This window comes from Schistocerca nitens, chromosome 7 (assembly GCF_023898315.1).
Source record: "Schistocerca nitens isolate TAMUIC-IGC-003100 chromosome 7, iqSchNite1.1, whole genome shotgun sequence".
In the NCBI taxonomy this organism is placed as follows: Eukaryota; Metazoa; Arthropoda; class Insecta; order Orthoptera; family Acrididae; genus Schistocerca; species Schistocerca nitens.
In genome coordinates this window covers 62,387,932-62,410,946 of record NC_064620.1, presented here as the reverse complement: position 1 = coordinate 62,410,946, position 23,015 = coordinate 62,387,932, and the positions used below count along the sequence as shown (strand labels likewise).

The following is a 23,015-nucleotide window of genomic DNA, read 5'->3' as shown; positions in this document are numbered from 1 at the left end:
CCTATCTCAAACATGGAAAAGACCTGGGGACACCAGAAGGTTTCATATTGATTATATAATGGTGAAACAGAGATTTCAGAACAAGATTTTAAACTGTAAGATATTTCCATGGGCAAATGTGGACTCTGACCACAATTTATTTGTTATAAAATGTAGATTAAAGCTGAAGAAATTACAAAAAAGTAGGAATTTAAGGAGATGGGCCCTACATAAGTTGAAAAAACCAGAGGCTGCTGAGAGGTTCGGTGGAAACATTAGGCAACAGTCGACTAGCAAGAGGGGGAAGGAATACAGTAACATAAGAATGGAGAGCTTTAACAGGTGAAATACTAAAGGCAGCAGAGGATCAAGTACAGGTAAAAAGACAAGGGCTATTAGAAATTATCTCAGAACAAGACTAAGGAAAGACAAATCTACAATTATAGTTTGTGTAGGTTTGGAGAAAGCTTTTGACAATATCAGACGGAATACACTTTTTTAAAATCTGAAGATAGCAGGAACAAAACGCAGGGCGTGAAAGGTTATTTACAATTTTTACAGAAATGAGATGGCGCTATACGAGCCGACGGGCATCAAAAGGAAACCACTGGTTGACAAGGGGATGATAGAAGGTTGTAGCCTATCCCCTATGTTATTCAGTCTGTACACTGAGCAATCGAAAAAAAAAGGAGAAGGAATTAAATTTGTGGGAGAACAAACAAAAATTTGAGGTTTGCCAATGACACTGTAATTCTGTCAGACAGAGCAAGAGACTTGGAAGAGCAGTTGAATGGAATGGACAGTGCCTTGAAAGGAGGATATAGGATGAATATTAACAAACACACATAAAGGTAATGGAATGTAATCTAATCAAATCAGGTAATGCTAAGGGAATTAGATTAGGAAATGAGACAGTAAAAACAGTAGACAAGTTTTGCTATTTGGGCTTTAAAATAACTGTTGATGGCCAAAATAGATAGGATACAAAATATAGGCTAGCAATGGCAAGTTATGCATTTCTTTAAGAAGAGAAATTTGTGTGTGTGTGTGTGTGTGTGTGTGTGTGTGTGTGTGTATTGCTGACAAAGGCCTTAACGGCCAAAAGCTAAAATTGCGTGAATCTTTTTGCTGTGCCTATCACGACTCGGCATCTCCGCTGTATGGTGAGTAGCAACCTTCCTTCCCTAATATTGTTACATTCCATCCTGGATTTTCCATTGTTTGATAGATAAAGAAAATAAATGTTCAAAAATGTATGGCAATAAGAAGGGAGAAAGTCCCCTGGGACACACACTGCAGTGAGACGTACTTCCCCCACAACTATATCTGACACCAAACACGGAGGTGCATTAAATTTTGTTACAAACTCTGTTTTCCCACAGGATACATCTAACCCATCATTGGCAAGTATATGAGGCATGAGACACACAGATCAGTTTTTCATCTCAGATCAGCCAGCCGGTCACACACTGCAAAAAGTGTGAGCAGCTGTGGGATGATTACCAGAGCTGCAATGAGGGGAGACTGCTAACAAAAAAGGAACTCGTGGGTAAGGCTGGCATGGGCGACACACAGTTGGTCCAGTAAGACAGCATCATCCTGACAGGGCCAGTGAGAAGTCTGGCATGCCTTGGTGGTTCCTTAATTTGCTCTCAGTTTACTGAGGTTCATGGTAGTCTGTCTTTTCATATACCAGGTTTCCTAACTTTGATGTCACAGTTACGATCTTAAGTTTGTGCCCAGTATTCTAAGTAAAAGTTTGTCTCTAGTGGTTGCTTCTACAGATAATGTGTCATTGAGCTTATTTCCCTGAACACCCCATGGCTCAGTGTCCAGATGAATATTACCATTGTTCTGGAGATGTGGAAGTCAACTAATGTGTCTCAGATGTTTTTGGGGTAGATATGCCTTGTAACCAGCCCATGGAGTCACTACAAACCACAAAGTCCTTAAAAGCAAGAGTTTTAATGTTATGCAGGGCCCATGACATAGCAACCAACTCTGCAGCGTATACACTGCACACTCAAGGCAGAGAACAGTTCTCACATCCCCTTTCATGTGCAAATGCTAACCTGACCCTACCGTTGACATTCACTCCTTTAGGTAGCTTTACTGTATGATTAAATGATGATGGCGTCCTCTTGGGTAAAATATTCTGGAGGTAAAATAGTCCCCCATTCAGATCTCCGGGCGGGACTACCCAAGAGGACGTCATTATCAGGAGAAAGAAAACTGGCGTTATACGGATCGGAGCGTGGAATGTCAGATCCCTTAATCGGGCAGGTAGGTTAGAAAATTTAAAAAGGGAAATGGATAGGTTAAAGTTAGATATAGTGGGAATTAGTGAATTTCGATGGCAGCAGGAACAAGACTTCTGGTCAGGTGAATACAGGGTTATAAATACAAAATCAAATAGGGGTAATGCAGGAGTAGGTTTAATAATGAATAAAAAAATAGGAGTGCGGGTAAGCTACTACAAACAGCATAGTGAACGCATTATTGTGGCCAAGATAGACACGAAGCCCATGCCTGTTACAGTAGTACAAGTTTATATGCCAACTAGCTCTGCAGATGACGAAGTAATTGAAGAAATGTGTGATGAAATAAAAGAAATTATTCAGATAGTGAAGGGAGACGAAAATTTAATAGTCATGGGTGACTGGAATTCGGTAGTAGGAAAAGGGAGAGAAGGAAACGTAGTAGGTGAATATGGATTGGGGCTAAGAAATGAAAGAGGAAGCCACCTGATAGAATTTTGCACAGAGCACAACTTAATCATAGCTAACACTTGATTCAAGAATCATAAAAGAAGGTTGTATACATGGAAGAAGCCTGGAGATACTGACAAGTTTCAGATAGATTACATAATGGTAAGACAGCGATTTAGGAACCAGGTTTTAAAATGTAAGACATTTCCAGGGGCAGATGTGGACTCTGATCACAATCTATTGGTTATGAACTGTAGATTAAAACTGAAGAAACTGCAAAAAGGTGGGAATTTAAGGAGATGGGACCTGGATAAACTGACTAAACCAGAGGTTGTACAGAGTTTCAGGGAGAGCATACGGGAGCAATTGACAGGAATGGGGGAAAGAAATACAGTAGAAGAAGAATGGGTAACTTTGAGAGATGAAGTAGTGAAGGCAGCAGAGGATCAAGTAGGTAAAAAGATGAGGGCTAGTAGAAATCCTTGGGTAACAGAAGAAATACTGAATTTAATTGATGAAAGGAGAAAATATAAAGATGCAGTAAATGAAGCAGGCAAAAAGGAATACAAACATCTCAAAAACAAGATCGACAGGAAGTGCAAAATGGCTAAGCAGGGATGGCTACAGGACAAATGTAAGGATGTAGAGGGTTATCTCACTAGGGGTAAGATAGATAATGCCTACAGGAAAATTAAAGAGACCTTTGGAGAACAGAGAACCACTTGTATGAATATGAAGAGCTCAGATGGAAACCCAGTTCTAAGCAAAGAAGGGAAAGCAGAAAGGTGGAGGGAGTTTATAGAGGGCCTATACAAGGGCAATGTACTTGAGGACAATATTATGGAAATGGAAGAGGATGTAGATAAAGATGAAATGGGAGATACGATACTGCGTGAAGAGTTTGACAGAGCACTGAAAGACCTAAGTTGAAACAAGGCCCTGGGAGTAGACAACATTCCATTGGAACTACTGGCGGCCTCGGGAGAGCCAGTGCTGATAAAACTCTACCATCTGATGAGCAAGATGAATGAAACAGACGAAATACCCTCAGACTTCAAGAAGAATGTAATAATTCCAATCCCAAAGAAAGCAGTTGTCGACAGATGTGAAAATTACCAAACTATCAGTTTAATAAGGCACAGCTGCAAAATACTAACTCGAATTCTTTAGAGACAAATGGAAAAACTGGTAGAAGCCGACGTCGGGGAAGATCAGTTTGGATTCCGTAGAAATGTTGGAACATGTGAGGCAATACTGACCCTACGACTTATCTTAGAAGAAAGTGTAAGGAAAGGCAAACCTACGTTTCTAGCATTTGTAGACATAGAGAAAGCTTTTGACAATGTTGACTGGAATACTCTCTTTGAAATTCTAAAGGTGGCAGGGGTAAAATACAGGGAGCAAAAGCCTATTTACAATTTGTACAGAAACCAGATGGCAGTCATAAGAGTCGAGGGGCACGAAAGGGAAGCAGTGGTTGGGAAGGGAGTGAGACAGGGTTGTAGCCTCTCCCCAATTCTATTCAATCTGTATATTGAGCAAGCAGTGAAGAAAACAAAAGAAAAATTCGGAGTAGGTATTAAAATCCATGGAGAAGAAATAAAAACTTTGAGGTTCGCCGATGACATTGTAATTCTGTCAGAGACAGCAAAGGACTTGGAAGAGCAGTTGAACGCAGTGGATAGTGTCTTGAAGGGAGGATATAGAACATCAACAAAAGCAAAACGAGGATAATGGAATGTAGTCGAATTAAGTCGGTGATGCTGAGGGAATTAGATTAGGAAATGAGACACTTAAAGTAGTAAAGGAGTTTTGCTATTTGGGGAGCAAAATAACTGATGATGGTCGAAGTAGAGAGGATATAAAATGTAGACTGGCAATGGCAAGGAAAGCGTTTATGAAGAAGAGAAATTTGTTAACATCGAGTATTGATTTAAGTGTCAGGAAGTCGTTTCTGAAAGTATTTGTATGGAGTGTAGCCATGTATAGAAGTGAAACATGGACAATAACTAGCTTGGACAAGAAGAGAATAGAAGCTTTCGAAATGTGGTGCTACAGAAGTATGCTGAAGATTAGATGGGTAGATCATGTAACTAATGAGGAGCTATTGAATAGGATTGGGGAGAAGACAAGTTTGTGGCACAACTTGACTAGAAGAAGGGATTGGTTGTTATGACATGTTCTGAGGCATCAAGGGATCGTCAATTTAGTATTGGAGGGCAGCGTGGAGGGTAAAAATCATACAGGGAGACCAAGAGATGAATACACTAAGCAGATTCCAGTCTCAGGACTGAAGACAACAACAACAACAGGTAGTCATGGAGAACCAAACGGAACAGGTGTCTGAGAATCAGAGAATCATCGTTTTTCTTGGAGCCACAAAAAAAGGTCCACCCTAATCATAGAACTGGGTACCTAACACAGAAAGATGGGGATGGGAAGGGGCTGGGGGTCAAGAAGAAACTCTACAAAACAGACAAGAGGGGCAGTTGGAGATTCCTGTATACAGCCTCCAATCATATCCCAGCTGATTACCTATTTTTGGGCGATTCATGAACAGTCTGAACTGTCTGTTGTGAAACAGAGTCAAATAACATGGATGAGTAGGCCTCTGACAGATTATGAGGGCATAGTTCATGAAAGAGTTGCTGGCATCTGACCCTCCTTCCACCAGGAGGCCGTCTACAGGGCTCGCGCAGCAGGCTCCATTGCCAACTACACATCACTGTGGTGGACCCAGTCTAACTAGCTCTGTACTGATGGTTCTGCTGACCCGTAGGCAACACATCTGTAGTCCAGTCAAGATAAAATTTCAGAAGAACTGTGTGATCTGTGCCCCAGGAGATGCTGCTGAAAAATCTGAGGGAGGTGACAATCCTCAAGCAATACGATGTGTGATCAAAAACTAATGGCGAATTTTCGTTTTTCTTAAAACATCTTTATTTATTCGCCAACAACAATTGTGTCTCCTTCAAAGTAATTGCTCTCAGATACAATACACTTATTCCAGCACTTTTTTCCAATCTTGAAAGCACTTCTGGAACTTACTTCTTGTGTTCAACTCCTTCAGTGATTCTGTTTTCTTCTCATCAATGGTGGTGAAACAATGTCCTTTCATGGTTCTCTTTAGCCTAGGGAATAGGCACATACAGTGGCTGAGGCAACATAATGGTTTTGTTTTTTGCCAAATAATCATGAACAAGCACTGAAGTGTGAGCAGAAGCATTCTCATGATGTAGTTTCCACAAGTGATTTTGGCGCAATTCTGGTCTTTTTCTTCAGACTGCTTCACACTGATTGCGCATAACTAATTCATGTACTGGGCGTCCAGAGCAGTCGTACCTTCAACACCTCCATGACCATCTTTGAATTGTTTATACCACTCATAAATTATTGTTTTACTCATAGTAGATTTGCTAAAAGCCACAGTCAACATTCTGAATATAGTGCTGCAATTCATTCCATTTTTCAAGCAAAATTTAATACACATTATTTGAGCCATCTTTTTCAAAAATAAAAATTCGCCGAGCACTCAAAAACACAAATAATCATTTTGACTGTCAACAATAAATTAAACATCGAAAACGGCTGAAAATACAAAAATACATCAGAAACACGTGTACCACAAGACAAAAAAAAAAAAAAAAAAAATCTTGATGTATAAAGCCCGCAAAATTAAAAAATTTGTTTTACTTTTTGATCACACCTTGTATGCCTTGAGCTGGTGTACATGTGGTAACCACATTAACATAAAACGAAAGGCCTAAAAGTTTGAAAGTGTCAACAATTCAAATAACTGGTTACTGATGTAAAGTTCTGCATGTGGCTGGACAGTCCTGATTTGACTATAGCGCATGACACGAGTTTTCATGGGATAAAACTGATATCCGCAATTCAGGGCTCAATTGTGAGCTTGCTTTCTGTATGACTCCCTGAAGATGGCACTCTGCAGTGCAACACACTTCAGCGAAGTGTGCCGTGAAACATTCAGCAATGACCACTGGATCAGTACAGATGTCATCATTGAGGGAGGTACCATGAACTACTGTGGATGGTAGGTGGCAGCAACTGCAGAGGAGTTTAGTCCGTACTTGAGGTGATGATGTGTGGGCTCCCACGGATGGTACATACTGCTCCTGACACTCCTGCTTTATTTTTTTCATTAAGAACTGTGCTTTTCTTTCATGTCCCCTAAATCCTGTTAAACGTACTGTAAAGGGATGGGATTTGTGTCGTTGAAGTGCCCTGTGAAACTCTCCGATAGTGGCAGCTAGTTCTTCAGACCACGATGACACATGCATCCGTCAGGAATAGCCTGAAGAATAGGGTATCGCTGCTTCCATACTGTGTACAGTCATGCCAATAGCATCTTGCACTACTCATCTACATCTACATCACATTTTAAAGTGCCTGGGAGTGGTTTCAGCAAACCACTCTCACAACAATTCTCCATTATTCCAAACTCAAACAGCGCGCAGAATAAGCAACCGCCCATATCTTTCCGTGCAAGCTCCGATTTCCCTTATTTTATTATGATGAGGGTTTCTCCCTATGTAGGTTGGCATTAACAAAATATTTTCACATTCGGAGGAGGAAGCTGGTGATTGAAATTTCGTGAAAAGATCTCGCCGCAATGAGAAACACCTTTGTTCAAATTATGTCCACCCCAAATCCTGTATCATGTCTGTGACACTCTCTCCCCTATTTCTCAATAAAACAGAATGTGCTGTCTTTCTTTGAACTTTTTTGACATATTCTGTTAACCCTACCTGGTAAGGATCCCACACTGTGCAGCAGTACTCCAAAAGAGGACAGACATGCACAGTGTAAGCAGTCTCTTCAGTAGATCTGTTGCATCTTCTAGGTGTTCTGTCAATAAAATGAAGTCTTGGTTCACCTTTGCCACAACATTTTCTGTGTGTTCTTTCCAATTTAAGTTGTTTGTAATCATAATTCCTTGGTATTTAGTTGAATTTACGGCCTTTGGATTTGATTTATTTATCAGGTAACTGAAGTTTAATGCATTCCTTTTAGCACTCCTGTAGATGACGTCACATTTTTCATTATTTAGGCTCTTCTCCCGACTGATTTCAAAAGTTGCTTTGGAGCTGAAAGCTTGCCAGTTGGCTTTCTGAAGTGACCAATATGATGCATGTTCCATTGGCTGTTGGATCAAGAAAGAGTGTGAGAGGAAAGTGGTCACTGTCACAAAGGATGAATGGACCACTGGATTAAGGGTAAGATGCTCACGATGCAGAATGTAATATCTATGGATGAATATGTTCCATGGGCTGTTCTGAGATGTGCTGCAACACCAGTGTTGAGGAGACAGACCTCCAGTTCTGAAATTAACTGCTATATTACTTGGCCCCTCTGGATGCAGCTTGGATGCACCACAGAGTATTTTGGGCACTGAGGTCCTTCAGTAGGAGGAATGGTAGAGGCAGCTGTTCCACTAGCTCCACCAGGTCATGATGTATAGAACCATTGGGGGTCGGAGGTAGATACACATCACACAGTGTTATTCTAACTGATGGATAGCCACAAAGAGCAATGATTTGTACAGTAGGATTTATAATTTTCAATTGTATGTAGTTGGATTTCTGAGATCCATGTCTCCTGAAGTGCCACACCAACTGCAGAATAAATAGCCATTAGGCCTAACTGAGTTCGGCCAGCTGGCAACAGTAGCCATTACAGTTCGTTGAAGAAACATTGGACTAGGATCTGAGAGCGCAGCAAAGGGGAATTACTTTGTTGCTGAACTGTGCTCCACCTGAATGTGCAGGTCTTTATCAACCTCAGGGGGACGGTGGACCGGATCAACTGGAGCAGCAGAATTTGGTTTAAATTTCAATCTATCCCTCTTGGCCTGTGACGTTTCGGTATTGATGAAGATCTCCCTGTTTCAACTTCTGGGACTGAAGAGGACCATTCCTTTTTAAGCCCTGCAGCCTGTGGCTCTGTCAGCCATTAGGAGGTGGTAGACTGCTGGTCTGTTTCGTCCTGGGACGGAGGCAATTGGGCATGTGTCCTCATTCCTGATGATGTCAGAGGAGGACGAGGAAACTTCAGCTGCACATACTGGGTGGTTATAGCCAGTGTTATGGGTCTGGGGGGTTGAGGAAGCTGGTGTCGCTCCCCTGTCTGAGATACAGGCAGTGGCACGTACCTACTGTCAGGAGTCACTGTTTGAGACATTGTCATCAAAGGAGGGATGTAAATTTTACACAATATTTGCAACGTTTGATGTCATATTGAGTGGATGGAGTCATTCAAACTTTTCATAGGGTCTTGATAGACAGATGGTCAAGTGCATTATATTCATGAATTTTCTACCCCCTCTTGAAAACTGAACATGTGGCGAAGGAGCGGCAGTTTACACATGTAGGGGTTTGCTCACAAGAGCTGCCCTCATGTATTGTCCTGGTACATGCCCCACCAGTAGCCTCACTAGTACAGAGGGAGGACACGTGATAAAATCTGTGGCACCATAAACATCTCATAGGAGGAGGAAAATAGGGCTTTACAGCACAGCTATAAACCATTACCTTAACTTTCTCCGGTAAATCATTTCCATCAAAAGCTAAGATAAAAGCTTCAGGGTCCATGAACAAAATGGAATCCACGCCGCTCTAGGTTAGCATGCGGTTCTTCATCTGTTTGTAGTGCAGCTCGTCATGAAAGATGACATCTTGAATCCTGCTAAGTTTGACAAGGAGAGATTGTAACTTGTATAATCTCTTGCTTGTCATAGGCCTGAAGTGCCTGTGATTGGTTAGCACTCAATGCTGTGACCAGCAAACATCTATTTCTCATCTTTTTTATTGCAGCAACTGCTTCTAACAGATCCTCAATATTTTCAATGGAAATCAGTGGCTGCGTTGCTGTAAAAGATTCTCTGTCAGTTCTGGAGCATTCCAAGAACTGGACAAGCTGGTCAGCTCCATTTCTTGTTGCCCGACTCTCATCCCCTGGTAAGGCCAGTGACAGACATGCCAGGGGGTTGTTGTATGTCTCTGCACCAAAATTTGCCTTTGATCCACTGATTGTCTTGGTATATCCACTGGTGTGGGTCAGTTTGATCGATTTCATGGCGTATCATTTACCCTGATGCCACTCGCTCCGATCGGAGGCTCTCCCCATGGGCGTTCTCCCACCCCTCCCCCACATGGCAAAAAAGCTAGCTTGTGCAGTAGCCATTGCCCGGAGTCCATATCCAACAGACTAGACAGGCACCAACCACACCTGTATTTTGTTAGTTGAGTACAGGTGCTAATAACCTCACTGTTGAGAGACCTGTACATAAAACCACCACCAACTGTACAAGCACCTACTTGGCAGCAGAAGTGGGGAGGTTACAGCTCAGGCAACTGCAGTGCGATCCCTGCACTGTCAAACCATGAGGGTGCATGGCGACCATCCCCTCCCCTCACCCTCAACAGATTGGCTTGGCTGTTGCACTGGATTTCAGATGTGAACATAAATCCACTCTAATAGCAGGTCCAGAAGAACACAACCCACAATGGATAGATTGTGCACTAGGCAAGGTGCCCTTCACCAAACAGTTTACACTTTTGTGAAACTGAGAAAAGTGGAGCTAAGACCTTAAACTGAAACACAAGAAACTATATCAAAAAGGTTGAGGGGATTGATCATGAACTAAGCTAAAATTTGTGAGTGTCTTAGTAATGGCCAAGTTGTCGATGTAAAAGCATCACTAGGTCTAAAAAATCCTTTTATTTGCCTCTCATGACATGCAAGGAATAACCACATGTCTATTCTAGTCCCCCACACTGCATGGGGGAGTGAGAAAAAAAAATGCTGTGCAGTATGGCAAAAGGATGACAGACTTGATTGTGTGTAGACTGATACGAGGTGTAAGAAGTCATTGGTTCAAAAAGAGAACATAGCTGAAGGTCACCAGACACAGGACTGCAGTGAAACGTACTTCTTCAGTGCTCAATCCCTAAACTGGTGAAGAAGGAAATGACAACTACTCTCTGACATAAAGTATAAAACACGGTCAACAGCTACTGTATCAGGATGAAGTCTTTCACAACAGCACTTTTGTATAAAACATTCTCAGACTTCTTGCCATGTCAATCAGGATTAAACATTGAGCTATTGATGACTTCCATCACCGTCATCGTCAGGAGCAACTGGCATCAGTTGCTCAATGAAAATCATGGAAGTCTTCAAAAGCTCAAGGTTTTAACCTGAACTGATGCAGCAAGAAGTAAGAGAATGTTTTATACAGCTATTGTATCACTGAATGTTATCAGACAAAAGGATGCACACACTTTATGTTTACATTGCAGATCAGTTAAAACAAAATATTATTTAATGATATGTTAACATTGTCATGTGTGCTCTTCAGACACACTTGGAAGGATCCCCCAGCCACAGGACGAGTTTGTTGATGAGTTGGTGCAGCCAATTCAAAGGTGGCACAAGGACAGCATCTTTCAAAAGGTTCAGGACAAATTCTACCACTTCTTATCATCTCTAAAAGTTTGGGAGTTTGTCATGGTATGTAATAGTTTGCCATTTCATGTCTCACGCCTTCAGAATACGGTACTGCAGATTTGACCATAGCTAAGTATTTGGGATTTCCAGCTCTAATATTTCTGTTGTATCTTTGGATAGTTTTTCAGCACATACATTGTCTGGCAAACCCAAATGATTTGATGTCAAAAGGAAAGTGATGATAAAAATCCTCCTCTGTGAATGTCACATAATAGGTCATGAATATTACCAAGATCAGTGAGTGGCATGACTAACATTGGTCTCTTGCCTCTAGTCCACTCAAGAAGTCACTACAAATGATAAATCTCTAAACTCAAAAAGTTTCACTGTGTTACAGAACTCTAGATTAAGCTGTCAATTTGGCATCAAAATACTGCAACATTTGGGAGAGTCTTGTTTGAGACCACTTAGGTTTATATATAGACATAATTGACACACACATTAACTTCAAAGCCGTCTATGCACACAATTACAAAATATTAACAGTCCTAAAGGTCGGAGTAAAATATTTGTGGGCAAACGGCAGGGCCCTTAGTTTTGGTGGAGTTATGGAGCAAGTCAGTCAGTACAACTGGGTTGAGGAAACACTACAGATAGAGTTCCCACAAAATAACATGGCCGGTATGTGTGCAGTCAGCAGGGCATGCATGGAGAGAGCAGCAGTGGTGGGGGTTGCAAGCAAGTACTGTAGGAGAAACACTGACTGCTCGAGGGGAAGTGCCATTCTAAACTGAATCTTAAGTTCATATTTTTTGTAAATATTAAGTGAAGACACTCCACACCCACACTTGCATGGCAAACATTCAAAAAAATCTACTGCTACCTCTGCTTTGATTAGTATCTAAAAAGTATTCCACTGAAAGTGCAAAAAAAGCAGTGACCTAATTTCACCTGGCTTGTTAATCATTTGTAGCTTTGAGAGAAATGCCATGAGGGCGAATTTTGAGTAAAACTTACATTTCTCTTGTTGCCTTGTTAAAATTTGCTTCTTTTGCCAAAACACAGCAGAGTTTACAAAATGTCATCTCACTAAAATGTTGTGCAGACACAAATGCAAGAGAATTATGAAGCAGTGGCTTATTAAGTAAGGAACTGAAGAACAGCAAGACCAACAGTTTATGAAAAAGCACCTCCTTGGTACAAAAATAAAAGTGTAATGTCTTCACTTGTGTTGTTCCAAAATCCACTGCATCAATGGACATTAAACATTACATTCTTTCACTGCAGAAGTCTGTAGTTACTGGTATAACACATTAGGGAATGAAAATTTGCATATTAACTGTGTGGCAAAATACTCTCCTCTTTGCATGCTATCATTCGCCAAAATCTCATTTTGATACATCAAACCATTTATTGCTTGTGTGTGATATGAAATGAAATGAGTGTATGGCATTGTTGGCCAGGAGGCCCCATGCGGGGGAGTTCGGCCGCCGTATTGCAAGTTCTTTTTAGCTGACGCCACTTCGGCGACTCGCGAGTCAATGATGATGAAGGACACACAACACCCAGTCCCCAACCGGCAATCGAACCCGGGCCCCCTGAGTGGTAGGCGGAAACACTACCGCTACGCTATGGAGGCGGACAGGTGTGTGTGATCACAATTGAGTATGGCGCATCAGCTCAATTTTCTCAAAATTGGTGACAGATGGAGACCTCCACCTATATCTAAAGAAAAATTCAATATGTTAGCTAAATTTCATATGCAGCAACATATTACATAATATGCACAAAACACAAAATCATAGGGAACCTTATCTTACAGTAGCAAATTTTGCCAAATTTCAGGCAGTGTCTTACTTAACTTAAATGTAAATATCACAATAGCTGTGACCATTAACAAAATGACGGGCATGTCAGCTAACGCTATAAGTAATGCAAATTTAATGAATAGTTTCTGTAAAATCGTTTGAGAAAGACTGCAAAGCATGCATCTCGATTCTGTCATCGGTGACCAGCCGCAAGGCATGCAGCTCGATTCTGTCATCGCTGACCAGCCAAAAGCCAGCAAACAATGGCAGCCTCCCATTCCAAACAAACAAAACAACTCGCCCACTGCTTTGGATGAAAATTGGTCACTGTGAATTGGCCACCATATCCCACACAGACTCTTGTCCGTGATGAGATTGTGTACATTTAGGCCAGCAGAAGAAATTGGAGCTATCTGTGTAAGCCCTAAAGCCATGCCGAGGATGATTGCCTGTTTGGAGGTGATTCATGAGCACTCTGATTCTTTGGTTTTGAAAGTGCAATAACAATGGCATTCAGGCACATGACTGAATGCAATCTTATAGCTGAAGAGGAATTTCTGGCACTGTAAACTGAAAGACTGTACTCCCACATCAGCTAGGACATTGTAGACTGGACTCTTATGAACGGCTCTATTTGCTTGTTGTACTTCACAATGTTATAAGGTGGCAAATACAGCTAGTATGGATGGTGGTGATGAATTATTAAGTGACACTGTCCAAGGTCCAGAAGAGATGAAATTAACATTTTGTAAAATCTCAAAAATTATTTAAACCACTCCTAACAAAACGTTACTGCGGAAAGAGAATTTAATTTCCTAGTGGAATGTGCCTTAAATTGGAATGTGTTTAGCAACCACATTAATCTGTTAGCGACATAATAACTGTAAACACCAGAAGTGTTAACTACTTTTAGTAACTGATCTAAGTAAAGTTTAGGGAGTGTACGTATAGATTTCCAAACATTCAGTACTGACACCAGCAAGGCTCTATTTTCATATGGACATTTTAACTTCTATGGAATGTGCCTCCTCAGAAATAAAACAATCAGAGAGATGGCAAGTTTTACTTAAAAATCAGCAAGTAGCCCTGAAAACTTCATTTATGTTTAGTGAACAAAATGTAATACCACCACACAATCATTTTATTTTCCTAGCAGCATTTCATGAGGCCTGGAGATGCATAGCAACAGAAAGCTTATGAATAAATGTTGTTATGCTTCTATTCACTACAAGGAGATTAAAAGTTTTTAGGTGCCTGGTGTGTAACAATTGACGGTTTCTAAAAGTGAGATGATAATTACTAAATGCAGGTATTTCTGTTAAGTGTGTTGCTAGAAGGTCACTACTATCCAGCAAGCTGCCGCTAATGTCTTTCCTAACAGAGAAAAGGCATTTGAAGCTGTTTGCAGAAAAAGTCTACCGCAATTAAATACATTTTGCATTAGGGCCACAAAGATAAGATAAATTAGAGCTCGTATAGAGGCATACACACATTCATTCTTCGGTCATTCTATTTGTAAGTGGAACAGGAAAGGAAATGACTAGTAGCGATATGAGGTACCCTCTGCCACACACTATACAGTGGCTTCTTGTGGGTAGATGACAATTTTTTTTTCCCGTGTCAATTTTCACTTTAAATCTGAGGCACCAAACAAAAATTTTCAGCATTATTCTGAGAAAGAAAAAGTGAGTGGGGGGGGACTTCAAGGATGCCACACTGTCCTGGCTGTAGACCTATTTATCAACCAATGGCAACATATTCGAACCAATTGAGAGTATAAAGTCAGTAAATTGGTGTAAATGACAAAATAGTGGGCTGAGTGCAAACTGCCCCCATAGAGCAATGATGTTTTAAGGCTTTTAAAACCATATAGTATATTTCAAACAATAACGGTGGATTTTAGCTTTCTTGCTTCAATTTACTGAATAATAAAGTCACCAGCTGCAAGTTTTTCTATCCTTCTGAAATGCTCTGCTTTAAGGGGCCGAAGTATTCGATACAGCATAGGTTTTCACTGAATACTCTACGCCATTCTATCTGTTTATAAGGTGGTTGTAGTCTCATTGCAAATACACGGTTTAATCTCAGATCTCGTATTGACATTCGGTGGCTTCCCCAACTCACGACCAAATTCTGACCTTACAACCAAACCTATACATCGGATTACGCTAATACAGATGATCCTGTCACCACAACCTACAGTCCATTAAACAATACAGACGAAAAAAAAATGGTCAGTGTTCTGTACCACTCCTGTCTGCGTACTTCTGCCGTCACAAGATACGCTATTACGTCACACAGCGCACCCATCATACGGTATAGGGAGGTCCAGTCGTCCCATGTTGTCAACAGAATTTACCACATTACTGTTTCAATAAATACAGTTCGCTTGAAAAGAAACAAACTGAATCCTAAATATTACGATTTTAAAAAGAAATAACAAGCGCATAGAAGGAAAGAACAAAAATAGGCAGGAATACGCTTCTACACAGCAGATAAAGTGTGCTGTAAAAGTGTATGGACTCAAGCATCAAACAAAAGTGTTGGAGCTGATACCATGTAAGAATATCCTGTGTTTCGCTAAAACACCGCGGAAGCGCCCATCTTTGAATGAATTTGGAAATCCAAATGACATTTTGCTATTTACTACGTACTCCGCCACACTGACACGTAAAAACTAAAGCACTGCAGCAACGCGTTCGGTGGGCTTTAAACATCTCGTCTACTCAAACAATATTAATTACGTGTTAATTTCGTTATAGGTAATTCACATGTCAACTATAAGAGGATTTCAGCAACTGTTTGTAATGTACTAAATAACAAACGTTAATCAACTTAAGCTCTATTCACACTTCACGTTCATTCACTTAACACACTGACAAATTACCTTTCAATTATCAATGCTTCTCGAATGCCACATCAGCAAACACATAACATCTAATTTTCATCTAAGCAGTATAAACATAGAACCAAACAACAGCAAATGTAAACATAGTAGTATCGATTGTCGCATCACTTGCTCGGCTTTCATTCAACGTTGGAGAAAGATAATCTTTGGACTGGATACTTTTTAATATTTATTTTAATATTTCGAATAATTACTAAATAAGCAGCAACCAGTCGCAAAATCATGTTTTATTTATTCACTTTTATATATCCAACCTCTAAATGATTGCGCAAAGATTTATTTAAGTGCCAGAACTTAACGTAAGATCAACAACAGAACAATTATATATATTTTTTAAAAACTTCACAGATCTCTAATACAAAGAAAAAATACATCAAACATTAACTTTACATCAAAGATACTTGCGCCCCTGTAACAGAAACAAATATGAACTTGTAATATTATTTACTCCGGTCAAAGAATACCATCATAACGACCGGGAGAGCGGTGTGCTGACCACACGCCCCTCCTATCCGCATCCTCACTGGGGATGACACGGCGGTCGGATGGTCCCGATGGGCCACTTGTGGCCTGAAGACGGAGTGCTTCAGTGCTTAATATTATTTACAATCTTTTAAAACTCTCCCGCAAGTTTATATTTCATCACCAAATCAAGAATTTAACTCAACCTTTATTTTCATTAGTTACTTCCATCCCAATCAAAGTTTTCATTCTTGATAGCTTCTTTGCTGATAAGCCCTTAGCCAGCTGTAACATACTCGACATTGATCTTCTTCTCATTGGCTAACTGTCGTAAATACTGATACTGTGTTTCAACATGCTTAGAGCGTTCATAGAATCCTGCGCCTTTGATATATTTAATATCACTTTGATTGTCAATGCGTAAAGTAGGAATTGAACTCTTTTCAACAATGTCAATTTCTTTCAATAAAAGATCAAGCCATACTGAAGATTTACTTGCCTCACTGGCAGCAACAAATTCAGCTTCCATTGTTGATTGTGCGACAAATTTATGTAGTTTACGTTTCCACATTACAGGTCCGCCACAAAACTTAATTAAAACTCCACTTCTTCAACGTCTAGTCAATTATTCACCTGCATAATCAGCATCGCTATAACCTTTTATGGCAGAATTGCTCGTTTTCCTAAACTGAATTCCACCATTTAAGGTACCATTCAAATAGTGAATAATTCGTTTAATTAATTTTAGGTGTGCTTCGGTAGGCGAATCTTGTGCTCTTGAAGCAACATTTACAGCATAAGCTAGATCTGTATGTGTCCCCAATGTTGAATATGTGAGACTGCCTATAATTCCTCGGTAAGTGTCGATATTAGTAGCTGGTGGCGAATTATCAGGTATCCATCCAGGCTCAATTGGAAATGATATTGGCTTTGCATCAGTCATATGATACTTGGCTAACACGCTTTTCACATATGCAGTCTGATTAATCTTTATACAGCCAAGATAACAATCCACTTTACCTACTACCATATCAAACTCTTCATGAAATTGTTTTGTGTAATTATGAACTGTTTCACCACGTCACATTATCAATCCATCATCCACATGAAATAAAACGATTAAATTTTCATTAAAATACATACAAGGATCAGCACTACTATCCCACAAATTCGATTTCTTAAGGTATAACTTTAAACACTCATACCAACATTTTGCTGCTTGCTTCAGTCCATATAAGCTTCAAAGCAATCTGCAGACATGGCCTATGCCATCCTCATAACCTTGTGGTTGTTGCGTATAAATTTCTTCCTCCACTTTACCATGTTTTAATGTCAAATTTGATGTTCCAATTTCTTTGAACAGCAACACACAAGAGGGCTCTCAGAGTTTCAAACCTAACAACAGGACTGGAAGTTTCAGCCTTTAGCATTTCGCTAATCCCCCTTTTGCAACTACCCTTGCTTTGTGCTGTACAATGTCTTTGTTATCATCCAATTTCATTGCAAACACCCACTTATTTCCAATAGCCTTCCTTCCATCTGGTAAATCAACTAATTTCCAGGTACCAACCTTTATTATGTGAGTCCATTTTTTCATCCGTTGCAGCTTTCCAATTTTCTACATGTGAGGATTTCACTGCTTCATCATAGTTCCTTGGAACTTCTGTCAGCATCATCATCTTGGGTCGCTCAGGTTCATCTAGATAATGTATTGGCCTTCTAATTGTTTGTCCGTCCCTCAAAACTCGATGACCATCTGAATTTTCAGTCGCTTCTACTTGATCTTGATGACCCAGTATTGTAATATTTTCTTTTGATATTTCGTCATCATTAGAATCACATATTTCTGTATCATTCATAGTCAATATGTCATCTGATTTGGTAACATCACTCTTTAATGATTGCTTCAATATTTCATCGTTGAATTTTACATCTTGGCTAACACTAACTGAATGCCTATCTGGAAGGTATACACGATAGCCACAGTCTTCATTACCAACTATATAACCTTTCAGAGATTTGGCATCAGATTTCTTCATTTCTGTGCTGGAATCCAGACAAAACATTCTGTCCCAAATACTTGTAGATGATTAAACTGACTCTTCCTTCTCAAAAAAACGATTCTATTGGTGTCTTTCCTCTAACTTCGTTGGCCCATTTCGGTTCAAAGTATGAGTAGCTGCAAGTACAGCTTCTCCCCATAAAGCTTTTGGAATATGCTTCGCTGACTGAAGCCAAGAACGTACCATTTCGCAGATAATCCTGTTTTCATGCTCAGCAACTCCATTTTGCTGTGGTGTATATGGCACAGTCAAAGAATGTTTCAACCCAATTGACTCAGCATATATTCTCACATCATTATTGTCAAACTCCTTGCCACCATCAGTCCATAGTTCTTTAATGGTACATAGAGCTTGTGTTTTCATCATCTCAATAAATATTGGCAACTTCTCCTTTACCTCATCCTTTTTCCATAAAAGATATGTCACTCTGAAGCTTGACAAGTCTTCTTTAAAAACAAGAAAATATCGATGGCCAGCTAAATCGTTTTCTTCCATTGGACCACAGACATCAGCGAAGATTAATTCACCTGGGCTAGTTGACTTGTCAACTCGTGAACCAAAAACTAGCCTCTGATGTTTACTTAGCATACAACCTTCACATAATTCGTTGTCTAACCTTACATTTATATCATGAGCGGCCAGCCGCAGTGGTCTAGTGGTTCTAGGCGCTCAGTCCGGAACCGCGCGACCGCTACGGTCGCAGGTTCGAATCCTGCCTTGGGCATGGATTTGTGTGATGTCCTTAGGTTAGTTAGGTTTAAGTAGTTCTAAGTTCTAGGGGACTTATGACCACAGATGTTGAGTCCCATAGTGCTCAGAGCCATTTTTATATCATGAGCAGTCAAAAATGGTTGTACATGTTGTTTGTTCTGGTGTTCAAATCTTTCATGCCACAGTTGAAGAGTATCATAAGCTTCCTTTAATACACAGAACTTTTCTTGCTTAATCACTTTGACTGCCAAGTGATAAAGTTCATTCTTGCTTTTAGATAGTGCAATAGCAATTGGAATATTGTCGCTATAAAATGACCATATTTTACCATCATTTTTGATACTTTGATCAAAACGTTTTTCTCCGGCCTTTTTGACAGAAAATAAATTACAAGCACCATCTGGATAATACCATAAATCTTCAAAATATCATCTGGTCCACTCTCTTCCATTAAAAGTTTCAACATCAATACGACCACTCCCAAATGCTTCGATATGCACATTATTTTTAGCACTGTCCATTTTCTGTGGTACATCAAAAGGAGTGTATAAAACATACCAGTCTTGACCATTTGTAATGTGATGTGTCGCGCCACTATCAATATACCACTCGTCACATTCTGATACATCTACATTTGTAGGTAAATTACATACTTTAAACAAAGTTTCTTCTGGAATTACTCGTGACAATGTTTTCACGGCTGATAACATTGCAGAACCACCACCACCACTAGGACAGTTCCTGAAGATATGACCTTTGCTTTTGCATTTAAAACAGACTATGCCTGTTTTGCAGTCTTTCGAAATGTGTCCAATCTTACGACATGAAAAACATTTCTTCACATCGCGGATGCTTGAATTTTGCACCTTTTTCACATTACCCGATTTAATTTTGCTTCGTTGTTGTGTAGATACGCTTCCCTTGGCTCTTGAATACATTGCAGCAGCTACATTTGTTTCTTCTCTGTCTTGAATTCACAGCTCATAATTCAAACACCTTTTCTGTAGTTTGTGCCGTGTTTTGTCAGCTTGTGGTAGATCATGCCAAGTTACGTAAATATGATCAAATTCTTTTGGCTGTGTCTGAAGAAAACGTGCACACAAATCAGCTTCCTCTATTGGTTTATTTAGCATAGACATCTTTATTTGTACTTCTTCAAATTTTGCTAAACGACCTTGCATACCACCTGACCACTCCCATTCGATATTGTGAAACTTATGTCGCAACAAATCTATATTTTCAACAGACTGAATATCATAAATCTAGTGTAGTTTGTCCCAAACATCTTTTGTAGTTTCACATGTAGCTACTCGAAGTAGCGGTTTTGTTTCTAGTGACAAAACAAGAATTTTCTTTGCTTTTGACTTCGCATTCGTCCAAGCACTTAATTTCGTTACCTAATCTTCAACATTTGCTTCCGGTTTCACGAAAGATCTGCATACAGCATCATAAACAGCGTCAGATTCCAAGACAGCCTTCATGAGAATCCGCCAGGTAACCCAAATTTTTCAACCAGTTGTTTTTCTTCAGTCATGATGTTTTGCCCTTATTTTCTGTTTACCCTTACAAACACGTCGAATAACTTCGTAAACTGTCTTCAAAAAGGGTGATCGCGTCATAAGCTGTCTGCTTGAGTTAGTCGATTCTGACACTATTAAACACGTCTCAATTATATATCAAATCAATGCTAATCTCAACCACGCTCTGCTATCATGTTGGGATAAAAAAATATATATCCAACCTCTAAATGATTGCGCAAAGATTTATTAAAGTGCCAGAACTTAATGTAATATCAACAACAGAACAACTATATATTTTTTTTAAAAAAACTTCACAGATGTAACAGAAACAAATATGAACTTGTAATATTATTTACAATCCTTTAACAACGTATGAATAGGCACAGTCACCAGTTCGGCTCCATCTGCCATTCCAAATGTGCCCGGAGATGGTGGATTTTTCCAAATTTGCATAATAATAAGGGAAATAAATATTTATTTAGCTAGTACTTTTTCGTCAAAGTTATGAAAATAATTTATTTATTTATTTTCTAGAGAGTTACAGCAATCAGACAGAATTTTTTAAATAGAAAATTTTATTTTTCTATTACATAGCTGATGTATACAAACAAACTGTGTATAAAGCATTTTAACTCTAATTTCTACAATTTTAGTTAGGGAGCCAAAACGCTCAAACTGTAACGGGTTGCTGTAGCATTCTGTACATTATCGGCTGTGTTCAGACATGTTCTGCTGGTGGAATGTTCAAGTGAGGTTTGTAGAACTCTTGTGTGTCCAGATGGGTCAGGTCGTAGTTATTCCATGATATTTCAGCACTCAGAGTCGTTGCCATCATTCCTGAAGACTGTTGCTCTGATCCTGTTGTTGTCCCATATATGTTACACTCCTGCACAACTCCAGTCCTACTACTAACCGTAGGGCCGCCACAGTGGATAGTAGTGGTGGTAATGCTAGCACTGCCCTGCTCCAAACTATGGTCTTTAGTGTCCGTGCTATCGTTGTCGGTTGTGAACCTCAGTGTATTGGAACGATATTTTTTTTTTTTGGCGCAGTGCAGGGTTCCCCTCCTGACTCTGTTGCAGGCTGCTACCTTTATTCATTAGGCCATCTTGAACCCTAATTTGAATGGCCTCTTTAATCATGCAATCTCAGAAGGAGGAAGATTGCCTAAGTATTTTGGCGTTGTTGTAATCCATGGTATGGCCAGTTTTTATGGTTCCCTACCTCAATCAGTAAAATGGAACAGCCATATGATCACTCTGTTGTCCATCTGTCCTGTCTACCTGTCTTTCCAACTTTTCACCACCCGTTTTCTCAGGAAAAGGTTGAAGTATCAAAGTGAAATTTATGTCACATATTAAGGACTTCAGTTCCTCTGCAGTGAAAAACCGTGAAGCTTCTAAGACAAAGCAATCAAAGTATACGGCCATTTATGTAACATATTTTGATGGTCGTTAAGTCACTCATCAAAACCTATAAATTACTTCCCATACTCTAGAATCACGAAATTTCCCTAGAAACAAGGTTTCACTGTACAAATGAGGTAACAAAATCTTATAGGTTGTTAATTTGTAATTATATCACTCCCTCCCTCCCAAAAAAATGTCATTTGTTATTTGACTGTCTCTCATTCTGACCACCTCTTAGGCCTTCTTTTTCTCAAGAAACGATAGACGTATCAAGTTGAAATTTGTATGAAATATTAAAGTCTGTTGTCCCTTGGTTATGTAAAAAAGTGAAGCTTCTAAGTCAGTGCAGCCAAAAGATATGCTCATTTATGTAACACATTTTGATACTCACAAACTCACACCTCAAAACCAACTTCCCCTTGGCGTTGAATCATGAAATTCGTCGAGAAATAAGATTTTGATACTCACAAACTCACTCCTCAAAACCTACAGGGCACTTCCCCTTGGCGTTGAATCATGAAATTCGTCGAGAAATAAGATTTCACACTAAAACCAAAAAAATCCTAAACTTGTTAATTTGAAATTATGTTACACAAAAAAAATTGAATTCGTTCGTTATCAGTTCATCGCTGTGGTCAATCTGTGAAGACCTCTTTTTCTCAGGAATGGGTAGACATGTCAAATTAAAATTGTAAAACAGTGAAGCTTCTAAGTCAATACTATCAAAAGATACAACCATTTATGTTATATATTTTGATACTCTCAAACTCACTCATTAAAACCTACAGGGTACTTCACCTTGATGTGGAAACATGAAATTTGGCAAGAAGAAATGGTTCGCAGTACGAGCACAGGAAAAATGCCAGAAAATTGTTAATTTATAATTATATGAGACTTAAAATATTTTTTTATCTGACTTCAAACTTGAAATTAAAATATTCTCAAAAGTCCTGGAATCTGTGGGATGGATATCTTGCC

At 39.6% G+C, this 23,015-nt stretch overlaps 1 protein-coding gene across 1 annotated transcript in view; it reads right to left on the bottom strand.

Moving 5' to 3' along the window:
• The window catches only part of LOC126195047 (NF-kappa-B inhibitor-interacting Ras-like protein 2), a 73,890-nt gene extending 57,923 nt beyond the window's left edge, over positions 1-15,967 (bottom strand). Inside the window, exon 1 of the mRNA XM_049933492.1 lies at positions 15,852-15,967. The gene's annotated coding sequence lies outside the window, so the exon portion shown is untranslated. The remainder of the gene's footprint in view (positions 1-15,851) is intronic.
• Positions 15,968-23,015: the final 7,048 nt, after the last annotated feature.